Below are 21,462 nucleotides of genomic sequence, written 5' to 3' on the forward strand. Positions count from 1 at the left end.
CCCTCCATGTGACCGTGTAGCCGCAGCCTTGTACATCTTCCCCGATGCGCAATTGTTCGCAACTGCGTTTGTTTCAAGCTCTCCTTCGGCACTCAGCTGACCGCAGAGCGATCCGTAATAATCTGCACATCCTCTTGCTCGTGTTCCTTAAAAACACCGTCCTCGGCACAGAACAGTTCCTGGGTGAATATCGCCAACACTTTTGACGGTCTTTATGTAGCCTGTTGCTTTTACCCCTCCCTCCCTCTAGATTGTCAACTCGTCACGGGCAGGGAGTGTGTCCGCTGATGCTGTCCCACTGTTTTCACATTCAATACCTGTTTTCCCTCCTACTTAGACGGTAAACCCTCCGTGGGAGAGCCACTGTATCTGTTTGCTTTTATGGTATTTGTTAAGTGCTGACTACGCGTCAGGCACTGTACTAAGCGCTGGGGTAGATACAAGTTAATCGTGTTGGACAGAATCCCTGTCCCACATGGGGCTCCCGGTTTTAATCCCCATTTTACAGGTGAGGTAATTAAGGCACAGAGAAGTGAAGTGACTCGCCCAAGGTCACACAGTAGACAAGTGGCGGAGTTGGCAACAAAACCCAGGTCCTTCCGACTCCCAGACCCATGCTCTACATAGACCGTGCTGCTTTTCATGTTCTTGTACCCGTGATCCGTACTTAACCCATAGTAAGCACTTAAATACTATTATTATTATTTTTATTATTATTGAGAAACGGCATGGTCTAGTGGATAGAGGCAAGGGAGTCAAAAGGATCTGGGTTCTAATGTCGACTTCCCCATCTGTCTGCTGTGTGACCCTGGGCAAGTCACTTTGCTGCTTTGGTCCTCAGTTACCTCATCTGTAAAGTGGAGATTAAGACCGTCATCCCCATGTGGGACAGGGACTGCGCCATTCATTCATTCAGTTGTATTTATTGAGCCCCTACTGCATGCAGAGCACTGTACTAAGCGCTTGGGAATGTACAGTACGGCAATAGAGCGAGGCAATTCCTGAGAAGCAGCGTGGCTCAGTGGAAAGAGCACGGGCTTTGGAGTCAGAGGTCATGGGTTCGAATCGCGGCTCGGTCACTTGTCAGCTGTGTGACTTTGGGCGAGTCACTTCACTTCTCGGTGCCTCAGTTACCTCATCTGTAAAATGGGGATGCAGACTGTGAGCCCCACGTGGGACAACCTCATTCCCCTGTGTCTACCCCAGCGCTTAGAACGGTGCTCGGCACATAGTAAGCGCTTAACAAATACCAGCGTTATTATTATTATTACCTGAAAAACCTGTATCTACCCAGTGCTTAGTACAGTGCCTGGCACATAGTAAGCACTTAACAAGTACCATACAAATTATTATTATAATTATTGTTATTATTATTCTTTGTTAAAGAATAATAATAACGTTGGTATTTGTTAAGCGCTTACTATGTGCAGAGCCCTGTTCTAAGCCCCGGGGTAGATACAGGGTAATCAGATTGCCCCACGTGAGGCTCACAGTCTTCATCCCCATTTTACAGATGAGGGAGCTGAGGCCCAGAGAAGTGAAGTGACTCGCCCACAGCCACACAGCTGACAAGTGGCAGAGCAGGGATTCGAACTCATGACCTCTGACTCCCAAGCCCGGGCTCTTTCCGCTGAGCCACGCTGCTTCTCTGATAATGTTGGTATTGGTTAAGCGCTTGCTACGTGCAGAGCACTGTTCTAAGCGCTGGGGGAGATACAGTGTAATCAGGTTGTCCCACGGGGGGCTCACAGTCTTCATCCCCATTTTACAGATGAGGGAACTGAGGCCCAGAGAAGTGAAGTGACTTGCCCACGGTCACCCAGCAGAGTGGGGATTCGAACCCATGACCTCTGACTCCCAAGCCCGCGTTCTTTCCACTGAGCCACGCTGCTTCCGGCGTTCCTTTAAGCGGGCAGTTCCTGCAGGAATCTGGAAAAAAAGCTGGTAATTTGGGACAGAAAAGACAGCATCGGTTGTCAAATTAATCACTTTCAGGATCACGGTGCTACGACCCAGCAGCGCTGGGGTCACTTTGGCTGCAAACGGGTCCTGCCCGGAAAAAAACCCCCGTAGATACGCTTCGCAGGGCGCTCACCCCACTGCCTACTCATTCGCTCATTACACTCCCACACTCCTTGGGGATGTGACTGGCAAGGGAAGAGAGAGCGTGAGCCGGATTGCGCCTGCCGCTGTCAATGCAGTCAACCCCTCTGTAACATCAGTCGATCAATCGGTGGTATTTATTGAACGCTTACTGGGTGCCGAGCACTGTACTAAGCCCTTGGGAGAGTAATCTCTGTCTCCCCCTCTAGACTGTAACCTGGCCGTGGGCAGGGAATAGGTCTGCTCGTTACTGTAGTAAAGCGCTTAGTGAAGACGATTGAATGAATGAATGAATAATCCATTAAACTGCAATAATAATGTTGATATTTGTTAAGCGCTTACTATGTGCAGAGCACTGTCCTAAGCGCTGGGGTAAATACAGGGCAATCAGGTTGTCCCACTTGGGGCTCACAGTCTTAATCCCCATTTTCCAGATGAGGGAACCGAGGCCCAGAGAAGTGAAGTGACTCGCCCACAGTCACACAGCTGACAAGTGGCCGAGCGGGGATTCGAACCCATGACCTCTGACTCCCGAGCCCAGGCTCTTTCTGCTGAGCCACGCTGCTTCTCTGTACATTCGTTGAGGGCAGGGAACGTGTCTGCTTATTCTCTCGTGTCGTACCCTCCCAAGCATTTAGAACGGGGTCCTGCATAATAGTAGGCGCTCAATAAGTATCACTGATTAATCCTTGGGGGAGATTTCCCCCTGTAGACTGGAAGAGTTCTATAATTCTCCCACTTTTGTGAGTGCACTTTAGCTTTGAAGTATGTGAAAAGTTTATATAGGTTGAAACACTCCCTTCTTTCACATTCCGTATTCTTCCCTACCTTGAAGTCTCTTAACTCACTTGAAGAGAGGGATTAAAAATCCATTTCAGCTGCTCGGCATTAGATTAATAATAATGTTGGTATTTGTTAAGCGCTTACTCTGTGCAGAGCACTGTTCTAAGCGCTGATTAACGACGGATCGGCCTCGGTACAAAGTGTCTTTTTGCCGCGGAGGATGGGAAAGGTAGCATTTTGAAAATTCAGTATTTACCTATGGACGGATAGAGAACATCGAAGTGTTTAGTACAGCGCTCTGCATACGGTGCTCAGTATATACCGTTGACCTAATTCCAAATCTCGTAGTCTAGGTTTACGGTTACACTGCTATTCAATTGTTTAACTCTCTCCATATATAGTATTTCTAGCCTTGCTTTTTTAAGATATGTACTGTGGGAAATATAGTTCGCTCAGTACTTGCTTAGCTCTCTATTTTCACAGAACCAATTAAAAGCTGTACCTGGGGAGTCCCTTTAATCACTTACTGTGACTCCTTGCTCAACATCACCAGATTTGAGAGGGAGCCTGCCAAATATAAATATTTCCTTCTTTGGGAAGCTGATGACGGGGAAACACTACTGATGATTTTTTTTTCCAGATTCTCACGCTATTCCAACAGAGACTCTTAAAACCGATTTTCCACTACCGCTCTCCTTTCCTCCTATTCCGTCTAGCCCAGCTTGAGAGGAACCCGCTTAATGTAAATATTTCCTTCTTTGGGAAGCTGATAATGGGGAGATGTTACTAACGGGTATTTTATTTTTTTTCCACAGTCTCACCGTGCAGGACAAAAACTCCAGAGAAGCAGCGTGGCTCACTGGAAAGAGCCTGGGCTTGGGAGTCCGAGGTCATGGGTTCGACTCCCGGCTCCGCCACCTGCCAGCTGGGTGTCTGTGGGCGAGTCACTTCACGTCTCTGGGCCTCAGTTACCTCATCTGTAAAATGGGGATTAACTGTGAGCCTCACGTGGGACAACCCGATTACCCTGTATCTACCCCAGCGCTTAGAACAGTGCTCTGCACGTAGTAAGCGCTTAACGAATACCAACCTCATCAGAAACTCCTAAAACCATTTTCTACCTCTACCCCTACGACTCTCCTTCGCTACTACACTCTCTAACCCAGCTGAATGTCGAAAACATCAGAATAATCGGTCGGTTGTATTTATTGAGCGCTTACTGTGTGCAGCGCACTGCACTAAGTGCTTGGAAGAGTCCAGTACAACAATGAATAGATAATAATAACGACAGTATTTGTTAAGCGCTTCCTGTGTGCCGAGCACTGTTCTAAGCGCTGGGGTGGAGACAAGGTATTCAGGTTGTCCCTCGTGAGGCTCGCAGTCTTAATTCCCCATTTTACGGATGAGGTAACTGAAGCCCAGAGAAGTGAAGCGGCTTGCCCGAGGCCACACAGCAGACAAGTGGCAGAGCCGGGGTCGGAACGCACGTCCTCTGACGCCCAAGCCCTGGCTCTTTCCACTAAGCCATGCTGCTTCTCTAAGTTTAAGTCGCATCATCTCTTTCCTCTCTCCTCGAAGGCCCCCCAGGCCAGAAATTCATCTCTTCTGGTCTCCGAGAGACCTGCAAACCTCAGTGCTTTCGTTCCCCGGAGCTGCGTCCTTAGCTCTTTTCCAGTCGCAGTAAAAACGTCAGTCACCCAGAAAGGAAGAGGGACAACGAGCAGGAGAGACCGTGATCTCTTAGTTTCCTCCTGGAGGATTCATTCATTAAGCAGCGTGGCTCAGTGGATAAATGATAGTAATAATAATAATGATGGTATTTGTTAAGTGCTTACTCCGTGCCACGCACTGTTCCAAGCGCTGGGGTAGATACAAGGTCATCAGGTTGTCCCACGTGGGGCTCGCAGTCTTTACAGATGAGGTAACTGAGGCACAGAGGAGTTAAGTGACTGGCCCAAAGTCACCCAGCTGATAAATGGCGGAGCCGGAACTAGAACCCACGACCTCTGACTCCCAAGCCCGTGCTCTTTCCACTAAGCCACGCTGCTTCTCCAGCCTGGGAGTCAGAAGGACCTGGGTTCTAATTCTACCTCCACTACCTGTCTGTTGTGTGACCTTGGGCAAGTCACTTCACTTCTCTGGGCCTCCGTGGGGATTGAGACCGGGAGTCCTGCGTGGGGCAGGGGCTGTGTCCAACCCGATTATCTTCTGTCTACCCCAGGGCTTAATACAGTGCCTGGCACATAGTGAACGCTTAACAGATATCACCACCAGTTCAGGGGTGGGTGTTTGGGGGACGGTGACGACGGTGAGCTGACTTCTCGTCTCTGGAGGAGCCTCCGCTGAGGCAGACTGGGCACCAGGACTGGTCCCCTCCCCCTCTGCACCCCCAGATTCCTTCCTGATCACTTCCAAACTGGCAAGGGAGACTCAAGCAGCAGATTTTTATACCAATCAGATCCTGCCAGGGGAGCCAATCTGAGGAGAGGGTTGATGGCAAATCGATGTTTTAATTGGAAGAAGCCAAATTTTAATCGGAAGAAGCCAAACAACAAAGGTTTTGCAGACTCTTATCACCTGTCTGTGGGAGTTACTGACAAGCAAACCGCTACCTTAACGTGTTTCTGGAAGAGAGGATTAATTTGGCTGCTTTTCTTTTTTTTTTAAAAAAAAAAAAAAGGTATTTTTAAGTCCTTATGATTGGCTAGGCACTCTACTAAGTGCTAGGGTAAATACAGACTACATGGTCCCTGCCCCAGCTGGGTCTCACACTCTAAGTGGATGGGCCTGGGAGTCAAAGGTTATGGGTTCTAAACCCAGCTCTGCCACTTTTCCGTCGTAAGACCTCGGGCAAGCCGTTTGTACTTCTCTGGGCCTCAGTTCCTTCATCTGTAAAATGGGGATTAAGGATGTGGGACGGGGCTGTGTCCGACCCGATTTGCTCATATCTATCCCGGCGCGTAGTTCAGTGCCTGGCACATAGCAAGCACCTAACAAATACCATTATTATCATTGTTATTATTATTAAATCCCCTTTTTACAGATGAGGGAACTGAGAGGCCCAGAGGAGTGTAGTGACTTATCCAGGGTCACGCAGCAGACAAGTGGCAGAGCTGGGATTAGAACCCAGGTCCTTCTGACTCCGAGGCCCTATCCACTGGGCCACGCTGCTTTTCTTGCCTTTTTCACTTCCTCTTTGCTGCTGCCCAGAGCTGGGAGTGGGACTGGGAGACGGCCAAATGGACCCTTCAAGCCCAGCCGTAACAGACAGGATTACCCTGACCAAAGGCCGAAGGGGCCACGCTTCCTGCCCGCGCCGATATCTTCCGCTTTCTCCCCTGGGGAATCTGACGCCCCCCTCATCAACCCAAGCCTCTCGAAGGGGCTTCTAGGATCCCCATGGTTTTCTGTGACCGAGGATTAACTCCGATCTCCTTCAATTTTCAACGCTCAAAACCCCGACCCTCAGCTAGTGCGATGGTGGATTCTTGTCCGAACCTTGAAGTGTCCCTAGCATTAACTGGGTGAGAAGTTAGACGCTACACTGGGTAGGAAAATGCCACAGCCAGAAAATAGAACGCGTGAGCACCATTCTTAATAGGAAAAAACTGGTTTTTACCATACACAGTACTCTCAGGGAAGGCAGGGTGGTATAGGGGAAGAATGTCAGTCTGGAAGCCGGAGGACCCGTGTTCGAGCCCGAAATCTGAAACCACACTACTGTGCGACTGTGGATAAGTCACTTAGCCTCTCTGTTCCTCCATTTCATCACCTGCAAAATAAGGATGACAGTACCTGCCTCTCTTCCTACCTCACAGGGTTGTCGTGAGGGCAAAAATGAGATAATTAATGTGAGAGCACTCTGGGAATCAAAGCAATCAACAAAAACCAAGGTCTCATGACTACATATAATACCCTACACTCAAAATAATTTGTTAAAACCCTCTCATCCGAAATCAAAGTAGACTGATACTCAGTTTACTCCGTCCGTTTTCTGAACCACATTATCCTACCATTTTTATTTAAAAAGAAGGCTTGAGGAACACAAGCCTCCCCCTGCACAGAGTAGAATAATGAATTCAATTTGGGAGGCAGAAAGGGATCCAATCGAGATGAATTTGTCCTTAACAGCGTAATACCGGATCGCTCCCTCCTCCCACTGTGAAATCTAATGGATTTGATTACTAGTGAAGCCACTTGACTTCTGCTTATTGCTGAAAGGCCCTTTTTCTGATCCACTTCCAATAAGATTTGGAGACGGAGAGAGAGAGTGTGAGTGAGTCTTTGTGTGTGTGCCACTGGAGATTTCCTTGGGCTGACTAACACCATAGCACCGAACCAAAAGCGTTCTAAAATTCCGCCGCTACACTTCCGCGTCCTGTCTCGAGCCATTTAAATAGCCAGCCGTTCCGAAAGGGTTTGTCTCTGCCAACGGCCTGGTGTCGACGGCATCTGCTGTGCGCTCTGGGTGCAGATTTTGCCGGCATGCCTGGGGACCTCCAGCTGTTCATGCCTGTGTCAGCACAGGCCGACGACTTGTCTGATTACAGTTCGGTCACATCGGGCCCCCGGTGACCGACCACTTCAAGGCGAAGGGAATGCCGTCCATTAGTCGTATTTATTGAGTGCTTTCCGTGTGTGCAGAACACTGTACTTAGAGCTCCGGAGAGTACGATACAACGGTGTAACAGACGCATTCCCGGCCCACAGCGAGCCTACGGTCTCGTCTTGTTTTATGCCGTCGAGTCGTCTCCGACCCATAGAGACGCTAGGGACACATCTCTCCCAGAACGCGCCACCTCCATCTACGGTCGTTCCGGGAGTGGATCCAGAGAGTTTTCTTGGTGAAAATACAGACGTGGTTTGCCGTTGCTTACTTCTTCACGGTAGATTCGGGTCTCCTCCCTCGACATTTTCTTATGTCGCTGCTGCCCGGCACAGGTGAGCTTTGACTTGTAGCAGATTGCCTGCCACTCGCTAGCCCCTGCCCAAGCTAGGAGTGGAGTGGACAGGCCTCTGCTTGACTCTCCCTCCCCTAGCCGAGACTGGTAGAGGACTGGAAACTCTCCAGGTGCCACCCCGAGAAGGGGCTTACCGTCCAGAGAGGTAGAAAGCCAGTGGAGGGGAGCGGGCAAGAGATAGCCTAGGCTGTCCAGCTCTGCCCTGTTGCCAAGGGCTGGTTGCTGGGAGATCCCTTGCCATCAAGAAGGATGATCTGTAGGGCAAGGAAGAGTTGATGTGGCCCAGACCTACATTACCATACTTTGGGACCAAGAATCACTATCACTACCGGTATATTTAGGTGCGTGTCTGTGTGGATTATCAATCAATCAACCAATGGTACTTATCGGGTGCTTACTGTGTGCAGAGCACTGTCCTAAGTGCTTGGGCAATGTGACCTTGGGCAAGTCCATTCACTTCTCTCTGCCTCAGTTACCTCATCTGGAAAATGGAGATCGAGACCATGAGCCCCACGTGGGACAGGGACTGCGTCCGACTCGTTTCGCTTGGATCCACCCCAAACAACCGTCGTCATCATCATTATTATTATTATTAATAAAATTCAAAAGTTGGTGGATACGATCTCTGCCCACAGTGAGCTTATAGTCTGTAGCTGGAGACAGACATTAAAAGAAATGATCACAAAGGGAAACGGTGGAGTATACGTACATAAATGCTGTGGGACTCCATCTCGTCCACAGAACTTGCTTTGGTAGATTCTCTTGCTCAGGCCAGCCATGCGACAGTGAAAAGGGAGGTATAGTTTAGAGGACAGTCATTTCTTCCCTAGAGAAGCAGCGTAGCTTAGTGGAAAGAGCACAGGTCTGGGAGTCAGAGGACCTGGGTTCTAATCCTGACTCTGCCACTTGCCTGCTGTGTGACCCTGGGTTAGTCACTTCTCTTCTTTGTACCTCAGTTTCCTCATCTGTAATGGGGATTACATTAGGGTTAGGGTTCTCCCTCCTACTTTGATTGTGAGCCCCATATGGGACAGGAACTTGGCTTGACTTGATAAACCTGTTTCTACCACAGTGTTTGGCATAGTGAGCTCTTAATGAATATTATTATCATTATTATTATTCTTACTTTTCATCTCAACTGGCCACCAGGCTGGTCCAGGCACTTATCCATTCCTGACTTGACTATAGCATCAGTTTCCTCTCCCTACCTCCAATCTCTCTCCTCTCCAGTCTCTGATTCATTGTCGTGCGCAGATCATCCAACCTCATTAACTTGTATCTACCCAGCGTTTAGTACAGTGCTTGACACATACTCAGCACTTAATAAATACCATTATCATTATTGTTGTTGTTGTTAAAATTATTACTGGAGATTTTGGACTCAATTTTGTCCATCCTAGGGTGGGACAAAGTTCTCTCTTTAGTTTTCTTTTCTCTGCCCTTTTAAATGATACACAATAGATGAGACAAGTGTCTATTAATACCCAGAGGAATCGTTATGCATTGGGAGACTGTGACTCACTGATTTGTTTTCTACCAAATCATTTTGAGGATGATATTTTTCCGGATATAAATGCGGTATGTATGTTTATCCTAGTCCACGTCCATGTTTGTCTTCTTTTTAGTGCAGACACATATATATTGAATTAAACATATAAGAAAAACGCTACTTGGAAATACTGCGAACTAGACGCATAATTTAGATTTTTTTTAATTTTTATGGCGCTGCCATTCTTTCCTAGATTTATGACAAATGTTTCCGTGCCATCTGCCACGCAAAGCCGAGAATGTGAAAAAAATCTACATCTGTAGATTTTAAAAGGGCAACGCAATCATACTGATTTATCAACTTCCTAAAAAAAAAAATTTGTAAGATTTTATGGTCCAATAAATATTATGAAAAAACCCAATTCCCATTAGCCTAAAAGAAACAGTGGTGGAAATTTAATTTGTAATAGATTAAGTGGATCAATAAAAACAATGATCGAGAGTGGTCTAATGAGATGTCTGAAAAGTGCATTATCTCTATCAGCCATCTCTGAAAACTAGTTTTACCTTGAGCTGACTGTTCCAGATACTGGGCTTTATATCGCTCTTGGGAAATTATTATCAAGGTACCTGCTGCCGACGTAGCTGAGATTTACATTTACCACACTATGGAGGTAGGACAGTAAAAGACGATCAAATCCGGTCTCCGATAGTTCAATGATGACTTTAAAGCTGAAAGAAAAATCCGGAATCAACTAGTCATAGATCAAACTTCAGGCCCCCCTGGGGGCAGAGGGCAAACTTGGAGCTGGACTGATAAAGGGATTGAAGTTGAAATCTGTAAATTGACGACTTAATAATGTTGGTATTTGTTAAGCGCTTACTATGTGCAGAGCACTGTCCTAAGCGCTGGGGGGTAGAAACAGGGTAATCAGGTTGTCCCACTTGAGGCTCACAGTCTTAATCCCCATTTTACAGATGAGGGAACTGAGGCACAGAGAATGAAGTGACTTGCCCACAGTCACACAGCTGACAAGTGGCAGAGCTGGAATTCGAACCCATGACTTCTGACTCCCAAGCCCGGGCTCTTTCCACTGAGCCACGCTGCTTCTGGCTTACTTTTGAGAGACTCTGTCATTTGTGTTACTGGACATCATCATTCACAGAACTCCTCTAGAAGTGCAGTTTACCACAACACACCATCTTTGGGTATGTCAGGTACAAGAGAAAGATAGGAAATGCACATCTCTCTTGCAAAACCTTCGACCCCTTCGGTGGATTTAGGTTCTGTCAGATACAAAGTTTGGCTCCCGCGAGAATTAGCTGAGAACCTAGAGCAGCTTGACCTAGCGGAAAGGGCATGGGCCCGGGAATCAGAGGACCGGGGTGCTGATTTGCCAATTGCTTGCTGTGTGACCTTGGGCAAGTCATTTAACTTCTCTGTGCCTCAGTTCCTTCATCTGCAAAATGGGGATTCAATACCTGTTCTCCCTCCTACTTAGACTGTGAATCCCTCGTGGGACAGCAACCGTGTCTGACCCCATTAACTTGTACCTATCCCAGTGCTTAGAACAATGTTTAATAGTAATAATAATAACGGTGGTATTTGTTAAGCGCTTACTATGTGCAAAGCACTGTTCTAAGCGCCGGGGCGATACGGGGGGATCGGATTGTCCCACGCGGGGCTCACAGTTTTAATCCCCGTTTTACAGATGAGGTATCTGAGGCACAGAGAAGTTAAGTGACTTGACCAAAGTCACACAGCTGGCAAGGGGCAGAGCCGGGATTGGAACCCATGACCTCTGACTCTCAAGCTCAGGCTCTTTCCACTGAGCCATGCTGCTTCTCTAATGTTTGACACATAGTAAGCGCTTAACAAATACCACTTAATCGATACTATTATTATCATTATTATTATTATCAACTCTCTTCCATTCCTAGAGGCCTCTTGGAGGAGAGGCAATTTCAGAGGGGCTTTGAAGGTGAGGACAACAATAATCTGCCAGACGGGCAGGTGGAAGGAGCTCCAGGCTGAAGTTATGGGTCTGAGCATCTGCCATCTCTAGGCAGATGATCCCCAAATCTACCTCTCAAGCCCTGACCTCTCTCCTTAATAATAATAATAATAATGTTGGTATTTGTTAAGTGCTTACTACATGCCGAGCACTGCTCTGAGCGCTGGGGTAGACACAGGGGAATCAGGTTGTCCCACGTGGGGCTCACAGTCTTCATCCCCATTTTACAGATGAGGGAACTGAGGCACCGAGAAGTGAAGTGACTTGCCCAAAGTCACACAGCTGACGAGTGGCAGAGCTGGGGTTCGAACCCATGACCTCTGACTCCAAAGCCCGTGCTCTTTTCCACTGAGCCACGCTGCTTCTCTCCTTCCCTGCACTCTCACAATTCCTCCTCCTCACAGAACATTTCTACGCGGATGTCCCGCCGACACCTCAAACCGAACATGTCCAAAATTGAACTCTTTATCTTCCAGCTCAAACCCTGCCCTTCTCTTGATTTTCCCACCGCTGTAGACAATACCGCTCCCCTCCCTCTCTCACAACCCATAACCTTGGGGTTGTCCTGGACTCATCTCTCTCTTTCCACCCACACATTCTGTCACCAAATCCTGTCAGTTCTGCCTTCACAAAGGGGCTAAAATCCACCCTTCCCTCTCCATCCAAACTCTACGTGCTGATCCAAGCATTTTTCCTCTCCTCCCTGGACTTCCGCATCTGTCTCCTCGCTGACCTCCCTGCCTCCTGGCCTTCCCCGCTCCAGTCCATACTTCACTCTCCTGCCTGGATCGTTTTTCTAAAACTATCATTCAGTCCATGTCTCCCCACTCCTCTAGAACCTCCTATCCGCATCAAACAGAAACACCTTACCGTCGGCTTTTAAAGCACTCAATCAGCTCGCCCCGTCCTACCTCACTTCACTGATCTCCTACTACGGTCCATTCCATACACTTGGCTCTTCTATAGCCTGCTTACCCCCTGTGCTCCGGTCTCATCTATCTCGCCGCTGATCCCTTTCCCACCTCCTCCCCCTAGCCTGGAACTCCCTTCTGTTCCGTATATGCCGGACTATCACTATTCAAATCGTTATTGAGGTCATATCTTCTCCAATTAAGCCCTTCTCCTCCCTCTCCCTTCTGAGTCGCCTATTTGACCTTTGGACATTACGGCACTTATGTACATATCTTTAAATGATGCATTATAATTGCTCATAAATATAATTGTCTGTCTCCCTCTCTAGACCGTAAGCTCACTGTGGACAGGGAATGTGTCTGCTTACTCTGTTGTATTCTTCCAAGCGCTTAGTTCAGTGCTCTGCACATAGTATAAATACCATGGATTGAGCAGTAGGAAGTAGCAGAAGGCAAAGTAAGGAATGAAAATCCTTTAGCCAACTGGGGAGGCACGATTGAGTTCCTAAATTCCAGACCCCGTTGAAGATATACAGAATGGTGATTGTCTCTGACCTCATTCATTCAGTCAGTCGTATTTATCGAGCGCTTACCGGGCACGAAGCACTGTACTAAGCTCTTGGGAGACTACTACAGAGCTACCCCAGAGGTTCTAGCCAGTTTCTTGACCAGTTTCGTAAGAAAATTTTAGACCGTAAGCTCACTGTGGGCGGGGACTGCGTCTATTTTATTGTTGCTTGTACTCTCGAAAGTGCTTAGTAATGTGCCCTGCACGCAGAAAGTGCTCAATAAATACGATCGGTTGACTGATCGATTGAGGTGATACAAAACCACTGGGCAGATTATGTGCAGAGAATGAATGATAACGAGATATCCAAACAGTGACTGTAGAAGGAATTGAAGTGCAGTCACTCTAGCCAGAGAGGAGAGCAAACTCTAAAGACACGGGAAGCACAATGTCTTACGACGGGCTACAGACGTGGGCAGTCCAGAGGAAGGAACAAGGAAGCAGTGTGGTACCGTGGATAGAGCAGGGGCCTGGGAGTCAGTAGGACCAGGCTTCTAATCCCTGCTCTGCTGCTTGTCTGCTGTGTGGCCTTGGGCAAATCATTTCACTTCTCTGTGCCTCAGTTCCCTCTTCTGTAAAATGGGGATTAAGACCGTGAGCCTTGTGTCCAAACCTGATTATTTGTATCTACCCCGGTTCTTAGTAAAGTGGCTGGGCACAAAGGAAGCACTTGACATGCACCATTAAAAAATGGCAACTAGGCTGAGCAGAAGTTAGGAAAGGGGCAAATTGAATAAAGGCTTTGCTGAGTCAGACTGAGAATCCAGGAGACAGAAAGGAAAATGACACCGGGTGCTGTGACTGGCAGCTGCAGCCAAAAACGAAAGTGTGCTTCAGAATTAGTTGTTGTTCTGTCTTCTCAGTCAACCTGCAAACGCAGATAGTAACTTCTGACCATAATGTTTTTGTCGACTCCAAAAAACCTACACAGGCTCTGTGGGTGAGACCGACAGCTTCCGATGAATTTCTTAATGAATTCCTACAGCCTTCCAAGGTACGTTCTACATGTACCCTCTGTCATGTCCTTATAAAATTTTCTAATCCTCAACTGGCTTATCCTTTCTTCCTAGAGTTTTGATGAAAGAAACCTTTCATTCAATTGTATTTACTGAGTGCTTACTGCTCCCAATGCCCTGTACTAAGCATTTAAAGATTATTATTTCTCTTATCATTATTTATAATCTCCCCCAATTAGACTGTAAGCCCGTCAAAGGGCAGGGTCTGTCTCTCTCTGTTACCAATTTGTACATTCCAAGCGCTTAGTACAGTGCAGAGCACATAGTTAGCGCTCAATAAATACTATTGAATGAATGAAATACTATGGAACGAATTATTACTATTAAGGCATTTGTTAAGCGCTTACTATGTGCGGGCACTTTACTAAACACTGGGCACTAAGTGCTGGATATGAAGAGTGGAGGAATCCCAGGCCCTGAATGTTAATATTATACCTTCTAACTCCATCAGCATCCTGCAATAGGTTTCACTTGTTGAAAAGTGATACCGAAGAACATATTAGTTCACTGGGAGAAAACATTCAAGAAAGCCATCTATAAATTTGTGCAAAACAACCCAGAATTTAAGAAGACCATTTGGAAAAGACAGCTGAGAAGCAGTGGGGTCTAGTGGACAGAGAACAGACTTGGAAGTCAGAGGGCCTGGGCTCTAATCTAATCCCAACTCAGCCACTCGTCTTCACTCATCTACTGGGTGACTTGGGGCAAGTCACTTACCTTCTGTGGGCCTCAGTTACCTCATCTGTAAAATGGGGATTCAGACTATGATCCCTATATGGGACAGGAGCTGTGTCTAAACTAATAATTTTGTATCTACCCCAGCACTTAGTAGAGGGCTTGGCATGTAATAAGTGCTGAACAGATGCTATAATAAAAAATAATTCTGTCGGCCTCCAAGTCACCAGCACCAGTCTGGTTACGCCCTTTAGAGGTTAATTCTATTAATTTTCACAGTTCTTAGAGTTCTTGCAAGTTCTGTTGGGAGCTTTTCTCTATTTCCTCTCTTTCTTGGCCTAGTGGATAGAGCACAGGCTTGGGAGTCCGAAGGTCATGGGTTCTGGTCCCGGCTCTGCCACTTGTCTGCTGGGTGACTTTAACTTCTCTTGGCCTCAGTTCCCTCATTTGTAAAATGGGGATCAAGACTGTGAGCCCTTTGTGGGACAGGGACTGCGCCCAACCCAATTATCGTGTATCTACCCCAGCACTTAGAACAGTGCCTGGCTCGTAGTAAGCGCTTAACAAGCACTATTGTTATTATTATTTCTTGAATTTATGGCTCCTTAATCTGGCTATTTCATTTTTCTTTCCTTTTCATTCTTGGGTATCTCTTCATCTCCTTCATTTAGCTTTCCTCTAAGGAGATTGAACGTGTTCAGTTCCGTTAATCTTGATCTCCACTTGATCTCATCGCTTCTCTCAGTTCTCTCAAGTTCCCTGACAACTTGCAGGTGTGACATGGTGCAGTGACAGTGTGGTTTCCTGAGTTGAGAGCATGGTGTAAAGTACAACTATGGCTTGGATTTGGTTCGTTTCCCCTCAGCTGGTCTTGATGTGCCGTGAACTCAGAAGACAGCCACATGAACCCTATTCTGTCCGCACCAGCAAATCTAGCCCTGCTCCTGTCGAGGTACGTAAACACGGCCCCCTCCCTCCCTTCCCTCCCACAGTTCCCCCAGGTTTTGGTCTCCCAAACCCCCCTTCCTGTCATTCATTCAGTGGGTCGTATTTATTGAGCGCTCGCTGCGCACAGAGAACTGGACTAAGCGATTGGGAGAGTACAATATAATAGTAAACGGACACATTTCCTGTCCATGAGGAGCCTAGAGGGGGAAGCAGATATTAATAGAAATAAATAAATTGCAGATATGTACATAAGTGCTACTCCTCTCAGGATGGCATCTGGAGAGTTTCCAGTATTCTACCAGTGTCGGCTATGGGAGGGAGAGTCAAGCGGAGGCCTCTCCGTTCCATTCCTAGCTTGGGCAGTGGCTAGCGAGTGGCAGGCAATCTGCTACAAGTCAAAACTCACCCGTCCTGGGCAGCCGCGGCACGGGAGAGGGTCGAGGGAGGAGACTCAGGTTTGCTGCCCGGAGGAAGGCAGTGGTCAACCGATTCTGGATTTTTACCAAGAGAACTCTCTGGATACACTACCAGAACGGTTGCAGAGGGAGAGAGGGGCGTTATAGGAGAGATGTTGTCCATGGAGTCGCTATGGGTCGTAAATGATCCAACAGCATAAGACAAGACCTGAGTGCTGGGGGCTGGGAGGGGGGATGAATAAAGGGAGCTGTCTCCCTGATTCCCCTCTCAAAATCCCCCCCCCCCATTCCTTATCCATCCTATGATTGATTTATTTTTGTCCAGCTCCACTTTTCTGGTCCTGCCGCTGCCCCACCGGTCCCGGCCACTTCAATTTCAGGTAGTCCCTGTCAATCAATCCATGATATTTATGGAGAATTTACCAATAATTAATAAGAATAATCACGGCACTTGTTAAGGGCTTACTATGTGCAAAGTACTGTTCTATGTACTGGGGTAGTTAATCAGGTTGGACACAGTCACACTCTTCTCCCCATTTTCCAGCTGAGAGAACTGAGGCCCAGAGAAGCTAAGTGACTTGTCCAAGGTCACACAACGGACACGTGGCAGAGCCGGGATTAGAATGAGGTTCCCAAACCCCTGCTTAGCCACTAAGCCACGCTGCTCTTCAGTACAGACCACTCAACTAATCACATGGGAGAGTAAAATACAATAATAACACTTGTGGTATTTTAGGGCGTACCATGTGCCAGGCACTGTATTAAGCGCTGGGGTAGATAAAAGATAATCAGGTCAGACACAGTCCCTGTCCCACATAGGGCTCGCATTGTTAATCCCCATTTACAGATGAGGTAACTAGGGCACAGAGATGTGAATGACTTGCCCATGATCACACAGCATACAAGTGGTGGAGTGGGATTCGAACCCAGGTGCTCTGACTCCCAAGCCTGTGCTCGTCCCACTAGGCCACGCTGCTTCTCTGGCAGAGTTGATAGACAATTCCTGCCCACAAGGAGCTTACACTCTAGAGGGAGAGACAGGCATTAAAATAAATACGGACAGGGAAAGTGGGAGATTAGAAAGGTATGGACATAAATGCTGTGGGTGAGGATCACAGCATTCGTCAAGTGCACAAGCCCCCGTGTTGACCCTTCTGGGACTGCAAAGCCAGAAGATCCACATCATACCAGTCAATCCATTAATGAGATCGATCGACTGACTGCCGGGTTGATCAAGGTGGGATGAGGAAAGGCCGAAGCGGCAGACAGGGAGGGGAGGAAGCTGGGGAGAAGCTCAACTCCCACCTATTTTAGACTTTTTCCCCACCCCCGTCAACCAATCAAGCCATCGATGGTATTTACGGAGTGCTTACTGTGCTCAGAGCGCTGTACTAAGTGCTTGGGAGAGTACACTATATCAGAGTTGGTAGACACGTTCCCTGCCCACAGGGAGCTTCCAGTCTAGACATTAATATCAATAAATAAATTAATGATCCCTCCCTATTTTTCCTCCCAGTTTTTCCGCTGATGCTCCTCTCCCTCCTTTTTCTCTCCCTCCCCCTCCATCTCCTCCCCTTTTTCCTCCTGCTCTGTACCTAGTACATCCTCAATTAATCCCATTGATTTTTAAAAATTGGTTAAATAATAGAAATAGAAGTGGGGGATACAGAGAATGGGGGAGACACGAGGGTGATTTCGGGGCTTGGGGAAGGGGGACCGGAAGACCGAGGGTCAGGAACCAGTAAAATTATCATATCATACTCTCTGTCACGCTATACTCTCCCAAGCGCTTAGTACAGTGTTCTGTACATAGTAAGGACTCGATAAATACTATGATAATGATGATGATGGTGGTGACAGGTAGGAAAGTAGAATCAGGAGAGGACAAGTTTTCTTACCTGCCAAAGCAGCAGCCCAAGGGACAGGCCTTGAGAGGAAATTCCTTCCTCTGGGCAGAAGTCCTGGAATCTGCTTCTTTGCTGCCATTTCACACTGTAACTTGGACTAAACGGGCCATCTGCTGTTTCTCCTCAATTCTCTTCCAGCCCCAGAGTTCTGGCGATTTCGATCTAATTTCCTGAAGGGCAAATACATGCTCACATTTGTTGGCATTTTTTCCCAGATAAATCCACTGTCTTCTTGTCCCCTGTTCCTTTCCATTTGTCCCTTTGTTACTCTTCTCTTTCTCATTGGAGCTGCTAAATTAAAAATGCAAATAAAAGTGCTGATAGGACCAGACCTATTAACTGCTTTTCTTAAAACCAAATGTGCCGCTCTCCCTTTGGCTCGCTTTGTAATGCCAGCAGAAAAAAAACAACTGCGTTTTAGCCATCTCTGCCCCATGTGGTGATATTTGTGGAGAACTCCATTATTTTCTATTCGGTGCTTGATATGAAACTTGCAGGATCTTGCTTTGGCTTATAGTTTGCCCTACAAGTGGGCTGAATTGCCTTTCTAGCGGGAACGTTGGATGTTTTCTGGGGTGTGCGTATGTTCTTGACACAAATCAATCCATCGTTCTATCCATTATTTTGTATGGTATTTGTTAAGTGCTTACTCTGTGTCAAACACTGTTCTAAGTTCTGGGGTAGATACAAGTTAATTAGGTTGGACCCAGCCCCTGTCCCGCAAGGGACTCGCAGTCTAAATACGAGGGAGTACAGGAGATCTGAGGTAAAGAGAAGTTAAGTGACCCGCCTAAGGTCACAGAGCAAGCAGTTTCCAGAGCCGGGATTAGAACCCAGATCCTCCGACTTCCAGGCCCGCCCTCTTTCCACTAGGCCCTACTGCTTCTCTTTGTTGAGAACTTACTGTGTGCAGAGCACCAAGTGTTTAGAAGAGTACACTGTATCATCGGGTGTGTTTTCCTGGAAACTAGAACCCATTCCAGAACCTCTAGAAAAGTAAAACGAAAGCCTTCTATAAGCTCTTGTTATAATTCATTCAGTCATATTTATTGAACACTTACCATGTGCAAAGCACTAAGGGAAAGTATGCTACATCAATAAACAGACACATTATCTGCCCACGAGCCACTCAACTATTGTTTAATCTTCATACTAATAGTGGTATTTGTTGAATGCTTACTATGTGCCGAGCACTGGTCTAGTTCAAGATAATCAGATCATACATGGGGCTCAGAGGGGAGAACAGGTATTGAATCCCTGTTTTGCAGTTGAGGGAACTGAGGCACAGAGAAGTGAAGTGACCTGCCCAAGGTCGCACAACAGGCGAGTGGCAGAGTTAGAATTAGAACTCAGGTCCTTTGGACTCCCAGGCCCCTGCTCTTTCGACTAGGCCACACCGCTCCTCACTAGGCCGTGCTGCTTTGCGGAAGTGGGGAATGTGTCGGTTTAATGTTGTACTATACTCTCCCAAGCGCTTAGTACAGTCCCTGGTACATAGTCAGTGCTTAATAAATACCATACTTATCATTATTATTATGATGAGGAGTCTTTGCGGGAGGCCGCAGAAGCGGGAGATTGGTCCAATGACTGGTTTTTCATATTTGGAAAGAATCCGTCTAACTTTGGTTGATCGGTAGCCTTCTTTGTCTCTCCCTGAAGTACTCTGTACCTGCTCTTTCCTTCTGATCACCTCTGCACACCTTTGAACTCCTCTCTCCCCTCGAGACCGTAAGCTCTTTGCGGGCAGGGAACACGTCTACCAACTCTGTCGCGCTGTACTCTCCCAAGTGGTTAGTACAGTGCTCTGCGCACCGTAAGCGCTCACTAAATACCATTTATTCCCCGCTACTTCTATGACTCAATCATATCAATTCATCCTCTTTCTTGTAAGCTGATGCAAGATTTTTCCTCCCCAAACTTAAGCTCGAAGTGGGGGAAACTAGAACTTCATCCGTTTCAGCTCCTCTTAGTGACGTAGTAGATTGTCGGCAATCTAGACCGTAAGCTCCTTGTGGGCAGGAAATGTGTCTACCAACTGTGTTGCGTTGTACTCTCCCAAGCGCTTAGTACCGTGCTCTCTATGTAGTAGGCGCTCCCTAAACACCGTTGAGAACGATGATGATGGAGATGAGGTCTTCATGAAACGGAGATTCCTCTGAATGAGATCAAATTTACTCCCTGATAGCTGCATAATCAATTTCCAAATTAGCAGGGTCAAGTTAATGTGGGAGTTAAGTAGACTGTAAGCTCTAGACAACCTTTAGACTGTAACTCCTAGATTGTAACCTCACTGTGGGCAGGGAATGTGTCTTTTTACTGTTACGTTGTACTATCCCAAGCACTTAGTACAGGGCTGTGCACACAGTAAACACTTGGGCCATTTTGAAGGCCAGCACTCTTCTCCAGAGGTCTTCTGCCAAATAGTATGTGCTGGCCTTCTGTAAATTTCAGGAAATTTCCTGCCGGGAGGAGCCTGTGTGCCCTGGAGTTCGCCCTAGAAGGGATTTAGGGATGCTCCCCGCCATGTCTTCCTTCTTATCAGCTAACCCACCTGGTTAGTGATGGGAGGAACTAGTGATCAACACAAATAGGTGCTAATCACCAGGCCTACACCAGCCTCTCCTTTTAGCTCTTTATCTCTGTGCCTCCAGGAAGGTTCTTCTTTATTTCTTGGTTGAGGGAGGTCATTACCAGCTAATCCGTAGGGAGAGAAGAGTGGATTGTAGGTTTAAGAGGCACTTCGGAGATAATGATAATTGGGGTATTTGTGAAGGGCTTCCTTTATCCCACACTCTGGGCTGAGTGCTTCAATAGGTCCTATAGAATCAGATCAGACACGATCTGTGTCCCGTATGGGGGTTTTTAGGCCGTAGGAGAAGGAAAACGGGTATCGAATCCTCATTTTACAGATGAGGAAACTGAGGCACAGAGAAGTTAAGTGCCTTGACCGAGTTCATACAGCAGCGAATAGCAGAGCCTGGAATAATAATAAAAACAATTCTAATAATAATTGTGATATTTGTTAAGTACTTACTATGGACATTTTATTGCTATTTTTCTTGTCTGTCCGTCTCCCCCCATGAGACCGTGAGCCCGTCAGAGGGCAGGGACTGTATCTGTTACCGATTTGTACATTCCAAGCGCTTAGTACAGTGCACATAGTAAGCGCTCAATAAATACTATTGAATGAATGAATACATACTAAGCCCTGGGGTGGATACAAGCCAATCGGGTTGGACACGGTCCCTGTCCCACCTGGGGCTCATTTTCCAGAAGAGGTACTGAGGAACAGGGAAGTTAAGTGACTTGCCCAAGGTCACAGAACAGACAAGGGGTGGAGGCGGGATGAGAACCCGCGATCTCTGGATTCCCAGGCCCCTGCTCTATCTACTACGCCACGTTGCTTCTCCAGAAGTGTCGTCTTCTGACTTCCAGGCCTGTGCTCTTTTCTCTAGGACGTGCTGCTTTCCCAGGGGAGCAGAAATGACCTGTGTGGGTGTGTGTACGCTTGTGGGGTGTCATCCCTCTGCAGGGTGTCACCATGTCCGGGGGGGGGGGGGGACGGGGAGGCTCCCTCTCTTCTTTCTCCTCCCCCACCCCTTAACCCCATAGCCACTTTCATTTTCATCTCGCCACGACCTCTCGCCCACGTCCTGCTTCTGGCCTGGAAC

General features: G+C 47.3%; 1 non-coding gene across 1 annotated transcript; it reads left to right on the forward strand.

Moving 5' to 3' along the window:
- Positions 1-15,726: 15,726 nt before the first annotated feature.
- On the forward strand, positions 15,727-15,864 carry LOC114816869. Its single transcript, XR_003764674.1, has one exon. It is a non-coding gene; the product is annotated as a small nucleolar RNA SNORA7 (small nucleolar RNA).
- The last annotated feature ends 5,598 nt before the right edge of the window (positions 15,865-21,462 follow it).

The sequence above is a fragment of the Ornithorhynchus anatinus genome, chromosome 14 (genome assembly GCF_004115215.2).
Source record: "Ornithorhynchus anatinus isolate Pmale09 chromosome 14, mOrnAna1.pri.v4, whole genome shotgun sequence".
Lineage (NCBI taxonomy): Eukaryota > Metazoa > Chordata > Mammalia > Monotremata > Ornithorhynchidae > Ornithorhynchus > Ornithorhynchus anatinus.